Source organism: Mus caroli, unplaced genomic scaffold (genome assembly GCF_978045245.1).
Source record: "Mus caroli unplaced genomic scaffold, Mus_caroli_1 scaffold_5, whole genome shotgun sequence".
Classification (NCBI taxonomy): domain Eukaryota; kingdom Metazoa; phylum Chordata; class Mammalia; order Rodentia; family Muridae; genus Mus; species Mus caroli.
The window spans coordinates 9,266,994-9,277,345 of record NW_028227260.1 but is presented as its reverse complement, the minus strand read 5'-3'; the positions used below and the strand labels follow the sequence as shown (position 1 = coordinate 9,277,345).

Genomic DNA, 10,352 nt, shown 5'->3' with positions numbered 1-10,352 from the left:
GCTGGCAAGATGGCTCAGTGGGTAAGAGCACTGACTGCTCTTCTGAAGATCCTGAGTTCAAATCCCAACAACCATATGGTGGCTCCCAACCATCTGTACAGCCATAGTGTACTCATATACATAAAATAAATAAATCTAGCCGGGCAGTGGTGGCACATGCCTGTAATCCCAGCACTTGGGAGGCAGAGGCAGGTGGATTTCTGAGTTTGAGGCCAGCCTGGTCTACAAAGTGAGTTCCAGGACAACCAGGCCTATACAGAGAAACCCTGTCTCAAATAAATAAATAAATAAATAAATAAATAAATCTTAAAAAAAAAAAAACTAAAATCACATGTGAGCAAAACATGGGGTAGTGTCCTCCCCAGTATGTACTATTTTGCTTAATAAAATAATTCCCTGATCCATCTATTTTTCTGAAAATTGTATTTCATTTTTCTTTATTGTTTTATAAACTACCATTGTGGCAGAGGTGATGGCACAGTGGCTAAGAACCCTGGCTGCTCTTCTGGAGGAGCTCGGTTCCATTCCCAGCAGCTGCATGGCAGCTCACAACCATCTCTAGCTCCAGTTCCCGAAGATCCAAGTCTGTCTTCTGTCCTCCAAGGGAACTAGGTACAAACATTGTGCACAGACGTACACGCTGGCAAAACAAACCACACACATAGAATACGATAATAACAGCAATAAAATACCAATATATATATATATATATATATATATATATATATATATAATGGTATTATACCACATTTTCATTGCCCATTCATCTGTTGGTGGAAATTCAAACTGGTTCCCATTTCCTGATGCCTGGGAGGGATTTTCTTGGTTAGGTTCACTGAGGTGGGAAGATCTTCCCTAAACATGGGTGGCCTCACCGTGTATGTTGGAGTCCTTCTAGAGGGAGGTGCAGCATCTGCTGCCTGACCACATCTGCATGTGCCAGCCATCTCGCCTCGACCGCCTCAGCCATTAGGATTCATCCCACCTAAATTGTAAGCCAAAAGGAACCCTCCCCTCCTCCCAGGCCCATAGAATGCAGGCGGTGTCATAGTAGATAAGACATCTAGCCCAAATCTGTGTCTGCAGCCCAATATGAATATTGAGGTCATCTTTAGAGAGTAGCTACCACAGCTATATAACTTCAAATTTAAGTGTCTTGGGCCACCTCACTGGGAAGCGGAGACACCAGCAGCTAGCTGTTGGGGACCTCAGCCAGAGGTGTAACTGGCCACCGCAGGAGAAGAAGGGCAGTGACTGAGGCAGCCTCAGGGAAGATGGTGCTGCTGATGATGATCGCCTGTGTGGCTGACAGGCTTCCGCTGGCCACCTCGATGCAGTAGGACAAGCAGTCAGGCCAGGACCTTCAATAGTATCAGAGTCAGGCTAAGCAACTCTTTTGAAAGCTGAATGAACAGTCTCCTACCTTGGAAACAGGAGCCATGACTTTTCACTACATTATTGAGCAGGGGGTGTGTTACTTGGTTTTGTGTGAAGCTGCCTTCCCTAAGAAGCTGGCCTTGAGCCGGGTGTGGTGGCGCACGCCTTTAATCCCTGCACTCGGGAGGCAGAGGCAGGTGGATTTCTGAGTTCGAGGCCAGCCTGGTCTACAAAGTGAGTTCCAGGACAGCCAGGGCTATACAGAGAAACCCTGTCTCGAAAAACCAAACAAACAAACAAACAAAACAAAACAAAACAAAAAAAAAAAAGAAGAAGAAGAAGAAGAAGCTGGCCTTTGCCTACCTAGAAGACTTGCACTCAGAATTTGATGAATAGCATGGGAAGAAGGTGCCCACTGTGTCTCAGCCCTATTCCTTCATCGAGTTTGATACCTTCACTCAGAAAACCAAGAAACTCTACATTGATAGCTGTGCTCAGAGAAATCTAGGCTCCATCAACACCGAATTGCAAGATCATGGTGGCCAATATTGAAGAAGTCTTACAGCGGGGAGAAGCACCCTCAGCATTGCATTCAAAGGCTAACAATTTGTCCCGTCTATCTAAGAAATACCACCAGGATGCGAAATACCTGAACATGCATTCCACTTACACCAAACTTGCAGCAGTAGCTGTGTTTTTCATCATGCTGATAGCGTATGTGCAGTTTTGGTGGCTGTGAGATGTGAACCTAGTCACTAGTAAGGGAGAACCTAGAATCCCACAGGTGTATGTTTTCAAGGAAACTGAGCTCACAGGGCTGTGTATTAGAATCCACGTGGAACTTCTGCCTCTAAAGACCTTGCAAGAGGGCAGTGGTGGCGCACCACTTTAATCCCAGCACTTGGGAGGCAGAGGCAGGCGGATTTCTGAGTTTGAGGCCAGCCTGGTCTACCGAGTGAGTTCCAGGACAGCCAGGGAGGGCTACACGGAGAAACCCTGCCTCGAAAAAAAAAAAAAAAAAAGACCTTGCAAGAAAAGACCTGTCCTGAAAATGAAAGGTGGCTGGCACCTCGTTTAAGGATGCTTGACCCATGTGAAAATCTCTCTGGGGCAGTCTTTCTCTGGGTGCTGAGCTATATGTATTAGGTTGTCTGTTTTGTTTCTCTCCCTCCCAATACATTTGTGAGACAGCAGAACTGGGGCATTCTCTCTCTGATGGAGCTATCAGTGAGATTTAAGGTAGCCAACCCATTCTAGCAGCATCCTGAAATTCTGTCAAAGGCAGCAGCGGCCCTTTGGGGAGTCCTAACTTTAACCAACATTCCTGTGTTGGTAACATGTCTGAGACTGACTTTCAAGTAAGACTCAAAGTATATGAAGGTTAATTGCTTTGATGCACACACATATCCTGTGTGCTGGCCATTGTAGGAAGTTAACTTTTGTTGTTTTCCTTTGATACTTTGCTTATTGCACGGTTGCTTTGGAATTAAATCAATTATATAATAAACAAAAAAGTGTCTCCTTTTAAAAAATCCTGCTGTGTGGAGAAGCCTTAAACTTGAGCTAGAGATGAAGAGTGTACTGTGGGTGTCAACATCAGAGGTGGGGACCTTTGGAAGACACCAGCGGTGCTACTGTGAGACCGCAGCACGGAGAGTGGGATGTACATGTGCCAGGTCTCCGGTGTGACTTTTTCCACGAGCTCAGCCATACAATCTGTGTACTTCATTCATAGCTGACAGGCCATTCGCCTGTCAGTTCAGCCTTCTGGTGACTGAGACAGCATACACATTCAAGGGCAGGTTATGACAGAAACTGGCTGAATTTCACTACTTTTTGTTTGTTTGTTTTGTTTTTGTTTTTCGAGACAGGGTTTCTCTGTATAGCCCTGGCTGTCCTGGAACTCATTTTGTAGAACAGGCTGGCCTCAAACTCAGAAATCCGCCTGCCTCTGCCTCTGCCTCTGCCTCTGCCTCCCGAGTTCTGGGATTAAAGGCATGCGCCACCACGCCCGGCTGAATTTCACTGCTCTTACAGTGAGTTATTACTATACATTTTTTTTCAGTTTAATCATTGACTTTGATATAAACAGTAATGTGATCTAACTAAGGAGTGCATCAGATTTGGAAATTAGAAAAATCAAACATGGGCTGGTCAGATGGCTCAGTGAGTAAAGGCACTGGCTTCCACTTCTGACAATATGAGCTTGCTCCCCAGAACCTACATGGTGGAAGGAAACAACTGACTCATACAAGTTGTCCTCCGGCTTCCAGACATACTATGCCAAGGACACACACACACACAAGCACACACAGTACATACATAAATGTAAAACAATGCTGTGTTTTTTTTAAGAGAGAGAGAAAATATCACCAAAAAACCAATGGAGGCTTACTGGAGAGATGGCTCAGTGGTTAAGATCACTGGGTGGTGTTCTAGAGTACAAAGATTTGGTTCCCAGCACCCAAATGGTAGCTCACAAACATTCTAACTCCAGCCCTAAGAAATGCCATGGTGTCTTATGGCCTCAGACACTGCATGTATGTGGTGTGCATGCATACTCAGGACAAAATACCCATATACACAAAATAGAAAAAAGGAAACAACTTTAGACAGAGCGGAACACTAGGGTTGGTGAGATGGCTTATTGCTTAGGTAGAGGAGCTTATGGAACAAATCTGTTGACCTGGGTCCCACACAAAGGTGGAAAGAGAAAACTGACTCTACAGTGTTGTTCTCTCTCTCTCTCTCACACACACACACACACACACACACACACACACGGACATGGACACATTATGGCATATGCATACACACACACATCATACACACAAAACTTATTTTTTTTAAAGATTTATTTATTTATTATATGTAAGTACACTGTAGCTGTCTTCAGACACTCCAGAAGAGGGCGCCAGATCTCGTTACGGATGGTTGTGAGCCACCATGTGGTTGCTGGGATTTGAACGGATGGTTGTGAGCCACCATGTGGTTGCTGGGATTTGAACTCTGGACCTTCGGAAGAGCAGTCGGGTGCTCTTACCCACTGAGCCATCTCACCAGCCCAACACACAAAACTTTTGAAAAAATAAGAAAAAAAGCCAGGCATGGTAGCACCCAACTTTAATTCCCGCACTCAGCAGACAGAGGGAAGCAGATCTATAAGTTTCAGGTCACTCAGGCCTATAAAGTGAAACCTAGCTTCAGGAGAGGGGGGGAGAGAGAGAGAGAGAGAGAGAGAGACCCACAAGATTAACAGGCTCCCAAAGCCACAGCATAAGTCTGTAAATTGCTAAAATTGCTAAAGCTAGCAGACCTTACCTTTATAAAAAGAAGCTTTTGGTACTTCAGGACCTCCTGGGAAGATGTTCTCTTGGGTAGGATGTGAGGTTTTGAAGGGCCCTTATTTTTTCAAATTAAAATATAAATGACATTTTTTAAAAGCCCAGGCCCAGATGGAGTCACAGCTGAATCCTACCAGACCTTTAAAGAAGAACTAATGCTAACACTTCCCAAACTATTCCATAAAATAAAGAAGAAAAGGACAGTGCCAAATCCATTTGACAAAGCCAGCATCACATTCCTACCAAAGTCAGAAAGAAAACAACAGAAAAACAACTTAAAGGCCAATCACTCTGATGAATATGGATGTAAATTTTCTCAATAAAATACAAACTGAATTCAACTATACATCAAAAAGATTGTTACCATGATCACATAGATTTCATTCCAAGCATGCAGAGATATTTCAACATACACACATTACATCTTGACTACAGTTTCTCCTACCACCACTCCACTCAGCCTCACCACCTCCCCTTTCGCCTAGATCCACAACTCCTCTGTTTCAAAAAAAAGAGGGGGGAGGGAGGGAGGGTGAGAGGGAGAGGGAGAGGGCAGGCCTCCCAGGGATATTAACCAAACATGATAGAACAAGGACTGGAGGATAGAGAGGAGCGGGGTTGCAATCAGGATCTAAAGTGAATAAGTTAATTAATTAATGGGGAAAAAAACAAATTACAATAAGACTAGACCCAAATCCTCAAATTAAGGCTGGATGAGGCAACACAGTAGAAGGGAAAGGGTACCATGCTCAAGCAAAAGAACCAGAGACAACCCCCACTCCCACAATTGGAGGAGGTCCCACAAGTACACCAACCTAGGCAACCATAATATATACCCTGAGGATCTAGCTCAGACCCATGCAGGCTCCTTGATTATTGCTTCAGTCTCTGTGAGTCCCCATGAACCCTGCTTAGTTGATTCTGTGGGTTTTGTTCTCATGATGTCCTCAACCCCTCTGGCTCCTACAATCCTTCCTCCCCTTCTTCTGCAGGTTCACCAAGCTCTGCCTAGTGTCAAGCTGTGAGTCTCTGCATCTATTCCCATCAGTTGCTGGAGGAAACCTCTTTGATGACTAGGCACCAATCTATTAGTATAGCAGAATAGCATTAGTAATCATTTCACTTACTTTTTTGTTCGTTTGGATGGTTAGTTGGTTGGTTAGTTGGTCAGTTGTATTTGGTTCTTTCTATACTGAGTCTCTGGTCTGAGATAACCAGCCTCTGGTTGCTGGTCATCCAGGCAGGGACAGGATGGGCTCCTTCTCAAGGCATGGACCTCAAGTTGGACCACTCATTTGTTGGCCACTCCCACAAGTTCCATGCTACCGTTACCCCAGCGCATCTTGCAGGCAAGAAATATTGTAGGTAGAAGGATTTGTGGCTGAGTTGATGTCATAGTCCCACTGCTAGTAGTCCTATCTAAATGGATCAATATTTGTAATTCAATCACATTAATAGACTGAGGGACAGAAGTCACTCGATCATTTCAATACAGGAAGTAAAGGCCTTTGACAAAGTCTGACATTTTTTCATGATAAAAATCCTGAAGAATATAGAAATAGATTGACATACCTCAACCTACTAAAGGTTACATACAATAAACCTATAGCTAATAAATGCCTCAGTCATAGTGACAAGGCATACTTTCGCACGGCTGATTTTAGTTGAGCTGCTTTTTGCTTTGTTCCTTTTGCCTCATGGTGTCTCCCCTTTTTTAGGGGGGTCTTTTTGAGATAGGATCTGACTATGTATTGGCCTCCAAGTTTCAATAATCCTCCTGCCTCAAGCCTCTCAAGTGTTGTGGTAGCAAACACACCACTTCACAAAGTTGTCACATGTGTCGTATTTACCACTTCTATTTTATCACTCAGTAGTACTCCACGGGATACTGATAGCACTATTTGCCAGTCCACTCTCCTACTGATGGATATTTGAGTTGATTCTAACCGGAGTTTTCCTGAAGAGAGTTGCTAATGTATATTTAAATAGCTGTTTTGTGTGTGCATATGTAGGTGTGGTGTGCTTGTTCCTGTGTGCGTGCATTTGAAAAATATCTGTATGTGGGTTCAGGAACACACATATGTATGTGCATATGGAGGCCAAAGCTCAACTTTGGATGTCATTCCTCAACAGCTATCCAGGTTGGGGGTTTTTTGTTTGTTTGGTTTGTTTGGTTTTTTTGTTTGTTTGTTTGTTTTTGAGACAGTTTCTCACTGAGACCTGGAACCTATCAACTAAACTAGGCTGGCTGGTTAGTAGATCCCAGGGATGTGCCTGTCTCAGCCTCCCCATTGCTGGAAATACAAATGTATGCCACCACACCTGCCTTTTTACACGGGTTCTAGGGATAAAACTCAGGTTGTTATTGTTGCTGCTGCTGCTGCTGCTGCTGTTGCTTTTGTTGAGACAGGGCCTCTAAGTGAATCTAGAGCTCACTGATTCAGCCAGACCGGTTGGCCATTGAGCTACAGGGATCCACTTGTCTCTTGCCTGGCCTAGCCTCTTATGGGCATGCTGTGATCCAAATCTAGGTCTTCATGCTTATACAGCAAACATTTAGACCACCAAGCCATCTCCCTAGCTCCTGTTGCCTACACTTGTGGAGAAGGGAGCAAATGTTTCTATGGCTCTTTTTAAACTTTTTTTTTTTAATTATGTGAGTGTATGTGTGCCTGTGTTGGGGGCTGTACACATGAGTGCAGGGCCCAGAGGCCAGAAAAGGGTGTTGGATCCTGGAGCTGGAGTGAATGTTAGGAACCAAACTCAGTCTTCTCTGAGATCAGCAAGCTCTCTTAACTGCTGAACCATCTCTCCAGACCCTGTTTTTGTGACTCTTTTTTTTTTTTTTTTTTTTTGAGACAGGGTTTCTCTGTGTAGCCCTGGCTGTCCTGGAACTCACTCTGTAGACCAGGCTGGCCTCGAACTCAGAAATTTGCCTGCCTCTGCCTCCCAAGTGCTGGGATTAAAGGTGTGTACCACCACACCTGGCTGTTTATGTGACTCTTAAGAAAATACCTACATATAAGATTTGTGGGTCCTCCAATAGAGGTCAAATGGCTCCTCTTCCAGAAGGCCCAGGTTTGGTTCCCAGCAACCACATGGCAGCTCATAACTGTCTGTAACTTACGTTCCAGGGCATCCAACACCTTCTTCTACCCTCTGTGAGCACCAGGCATGTACATGGTATGCATGTATAAATGCAGTGGGGTGGGGGAAGTAGAAAGATTAGGAGATTAAGATCATCCTTGACTCTAGGGGAAATTTGAAGCAGCCTGAGCTACAAGAGACCGTATCTCCCAACAACGAAGCAGCTATCTGGTGGGTATAGTGACTCCTATCTCTAACCCTGGTACTTGGAAGGTTTCAGCAGGATAACTGCCCCAAACCCAAAGTCAGTTCAGGCTACATAGTGAGTTCCAGGCCAGCCTAGACTACAGACTGATACTCTGCCTCAAATAATAACAAAAATAACAAAATTTTTATTTTTTTAAAGATTTATTTTTTATTTATTTCATGTATGTGAGTACACTGTAGCTGTCTTCAGACACACCAGAAGAGGGCATCGGATCCCATTACAGATGACTGTGAGCCACCATGTGGTTGCTGGGAATTGAACTCAGGACCTCTGGAAAAGTAGTCAGTACTCTTAACCGCTGAGCCATCAATGTCTCCAACCCATAACAAAACTTTTAAAAAGTGAGAAAACAGAGCCAGGCATGATGCCTTGTGCCTGTGATCCCAGTATCAGAAGCCTAAAACCGGAGGATTACCATGAGTTCAAGGCCAACCTGGCTACCTAGTGAATTACAGGCCAGCCTGCTCCACAGCAAGAGTCTATTTCAAAAGGAGGAAGAAGAAGAGAAGAAGAGAAGGGAAAGGAGGAAGGAGTAGGAAGAAGAGGAGCCGATATCTGAGCCTGTGGTCTAAAAGATGCCCATGGTAAAACAGATCCATTTGAGGAGCATATTTAGCCAAAATTGCTTTTTATACTGATCCAGTTTGCTGTGAAAAGGAACTACATAGCCAGGTATGGCAGCTCATACCTATAATCCCTGCACTCTGGACACTGAAGCAGACAGTTGGTTCTGAGTTTGGGACCATCTTGGACTATATTGTGAGTTCTGGCTAGCCTGGGTATACAGCAAGATCCTCTCTCTCTCTCTCTCTCTCTCTCTCTCTCTCTCTCTCTCTCTCATGAATTTGAGAAGGAGTAGCTGGGAAGCAGGGGAGTAGCTTGAGGAAGGAGGGGAATAATGTAAATATAGTGTGCTCCTGTCTAAAGTCTTCAAATAAATCAAAAAGGAAATGAAAAAAAAAAAAAGGCAACACTTCTCCTCAAATAACTTGGTATAACTTTCCCAAAGTAAAGTGCTGACTGTGGTGTTTTATTTCCAAATTAGGGCATAAGCAGTTTCACCACAAGCATGACAGCTGGAGGCTATGATCTAGTATAAATAAATTATGTTTCTCAAAACCAACCTATCGGATTTTGAACGAAGCTGGACCTGGGGGAAACATTGCAAATCATAACAATTTCTATTCCCACAAAATGAGACTGAAAGAACAAGAATATATACAGTAATTTTCAGCTGTGATGAGGCTGTAACCCAAGGCCTTGAATATGCTAGACAAGAGCTATAGCCCTGCACAGCAAGCACACACACACACACACACACACACACACACACACACACAATCAATGAGTCTTACAAGGCTTTAGAAAGATTGGGGTAGGGAAAGAAACTGTCAGATTTTATTGAAGGATGCTTATGAAAAGTCCATTTTGTTCATTATCAGTAAACAATATTTCAAGCTGGGAGTAATAATGAATGCTTTCAATCTCAGCAGTTGAGAGGCAGGTGGATCTCTGTGAGTTTGAGGCCATCCTGGTCTACACAGTGAGTTCCAGGCCAACTAGGGTTACATAGAGAAATCCTGTCTCAAAACAAAACAAAAAGCAAGTGTTTCACAAAAGAATCAAGCCATATGGTAGTGCCACACGCCTTTAATCCCAGCAGTTGAAAGACAGAGGCAGGTGGATTTCTAAGTGTAAGGTCAGCCTGGTCTACAGAATGAGTTCCAGAACAGCCAGAGCCACATAGTAAGACCCTGTCTGGCATCATGAACTTTGCAGGCAAATGGATGGAACTTGAGAATAACATCCTGAGTGAGGTAACTCAGACCCAAAAGGACATTTGTGGTATGTACTCACTGATAAGTGCGTATCAGCCATAAAACACAGGTACCATGTTACACTCCACAGACCCAAAGAAGCTAAACAAGAAGGAGGCCCAAGTGAGGATGCTTGAATCTTACTTAGAAGGGGGGAAATATAAGAGGCAGATGGAAGGAGGGAACTGAGAAGGAAGGAGGATGAGGGGCATAGGGGATTCAGGGTCAGGTGTGGGGAAGGACAGGAGAGATGGATAGATGGCCATGAAAATGAATGAAAATCTGCAACTGACAGGGGTGGGGCAGTAGGGGGCATCTCCACTCCCTGTAGCTAGACAGGAACCCTAGTGGAGCAAGAGAGACACCAACCCACCCACAAAACTTTCGACCTAAAATTTATCCTGTCTACAAGAAATGCAGGGACGGAGAATGGAGCCGAAACTGAGGGAATGGCCAACC

General features: G+C 44.2%; 1 pseudogene; it reads left to right on the top strand.

Annotated features, from left to right (window-relative positions):
• The first annotated feature begins 1,274 nt into the window (after nt 1–1,274).
• Nucleotides 1,275–2,116, top strand: LOC110286152 (vesicle-trafficking protein SEC22b-like; annotated as a pseudogene).
• The last annotated feature ends 8,236 nt before the right edge of the window (nt 2,117–10,352 follow it).